The sequence below is a fragment of the Arachis stenosperma genome, chromosome 4 (genome assembly GCF_014773155.1).
Source record: "Arachis stenosperma cultivar V10309 chromosome 4, arast.V10309.gnm1.PFL2, whole genome shotgun sequence".
Lineage (NCBI taxonomy): Eukaryota > Viridiplantae > Streptophyta > Magnoliopsida > Fabales > Fabaceae > Arachis > Arachis stenosperma.
The window spans coordinates 8,172,778-8,174,680 of NC_080380.1; the positions used below are offsets into that span (position 1 = coordinate 8,172,778).

General features: G+C 42.6%; 1 non-coding gene across 1 annotated transcript; it reads right to left on the reverse strand.

Moving 5' to 3' along the window:
* Positions 1–249: 249 nt before the first annotated feature.
* LOC130977538 (small nucleolar RNA R71) lies at positions 250–357 on the reverse strand. The gene has a single exon (XR_009085226.1). It is a non-coding gene; the product is annotated as a small nucleolar RNA R71 (small nucleolar RNA).
* Between the last annotated feature and the right edge of the window lie 1,546 nt (positions 358–1,903).

Consider the following 1,903-nt stretch of genomic DNA (forward strand, 5'->3'; position numbering starts at 1 on the left):
CAGAATTGCAAGTTCCATAGACTTCCAATGGAAGATCCTCATCAGTTTTTAGCTGAGTTCTTGCAAATCTGTGACACAGTCAAAACTAATGGGGTTGACCCTGAGGTCTACAGACTGATGCTATTCCCTTTTGCTGTAAGAGACAGAGCTAGAATATGGTTGGACTCACAACCTAAAGATAGCCTGGACTCTTGGGAAAAGCTAGTCAATGCCTTCTTGGCAAAGTTCTTTCCACCTCAAAAATGGAGTAAGCTTAGAGTGGAAGTCCAAACCTTCAGACAGAAGGATGGAGAATCCCTCTATGAAGCTTGGGAAAGATACAAACAATTAATCAGAAAATGTCCCTCAGACATGCTTTCTGAATGGAGCATCATAGGTATTTTCTATGATGGTCTCTCTGAACTATCCAAGATGTCTCTGGATAGCTCTGCTGGAGGATCTCTTCATCTGAAGAAGACGCCTACAGAAGCTCAGGAACTGATTGAAATGGTTGCAAATAACCAATTCATGTACACTTCTGAAAGGAATCCTGTGAACAATGGGACTAATCAGAAGAAAGGAGTTCTTGAGATTGATGCTCTGAATGCCATTTTGGCTCAGAACAAGATATTGACTCAACAAGTCAATTTGATTTCTCAAAGTCTGTCTGGAATGCAAAATGCACCAAGCAGTACTAAGGATGCTTCATCCGAGGAAGAAGCTTATGATCCTGAGAATCCTTCAATGGAAGAGGTGAACTACCTAGGAGAACCCTATGGAAACACCTATAATTCTTCATGGAGAAATCACCCAAATTTCTCATGGAAGAATCAAGAGAGACCTCAACAAGGTTTCAATAACAATAATGGTGGAAGAAACAGGTTTAGCAATGGCAAGCCTTTTCCATAATCTTCTCAGCAACAGACAGAGAGTTCTAAGCAGAATACCTCTGACTTAGTAACCATGGTCTCTGATCTAATCAAAACCACTCAAAGTTTCATGACTGAAACAAGGTCCTCCATTAGGAATTTGGAGGCACAAGTGGGACAGCTGAGCAAGAAAGTTACTGAACTCCCTCCTAGTACTCTCCCAAGTAATACAGAAGAAAATCCAAAAGGAGAGTGCAAAGCCATAAACATGGCCGAATATGGAGAGGAAAGAGAGGAGGAGGACGCCACTGAGGAAGACCTCAATGGGCGTGCACCAATCTCCTCTGAGTTCCCCAATGAGGAACCATGGGAATCTGAGGCTCAAAATGAGACCATAGAGATTCCATTGGACTTACTTCTGCCATTTATGAGCTCTGATGAGTATTCTTCCTCTGAAGAGGATGAGTATATCACTGAAGAGCAAGTTGCTAAGTACCTTGGAGCAATCATGAAGCTAAATGACAAGTTATTTGGAAATGAGACTTGGAAAGATGAACCTCCCTTGCTCACCAAAGAACTGGATGACTTGTCTAGGCAAAGACTGCCTCAAAAGAGGCAGGATCCTGGGAAGTTTTCAATACCTTGTACAATAGGCACCATGACCTTCAAGAAGGCTCTGTGTGACTTAGGGTCAAGTGTGAACCTCATGCCCCTCTCTGTAATGGAGAAGCTAGGGATCTTTGAGGTACAAGCTGCAAGAATCTCATTGGAGATGGCAGACAACTCAAGAAAACAAGCCTATGGACTTGTAGAGGATGTTTTGGTAAAAGTTGAAGACCATTACATCCCTACTGATTTTATAGTCCTAGAGACTGGGAAGTGCATGGATGAATCCATCATCCTTGGCAGACCCTTCCTAGCCACAGCAAAGGCTGTGATTGATGTTGATAGAGGTGAGTTGATCATTCAAGTGAATGAAGAATCCTTGGTGTTTAAGGCTCAAGGATATCCCTCTGTCATCATGGAGAAGGAGCATGAAGAGCTTCTCTCAAATC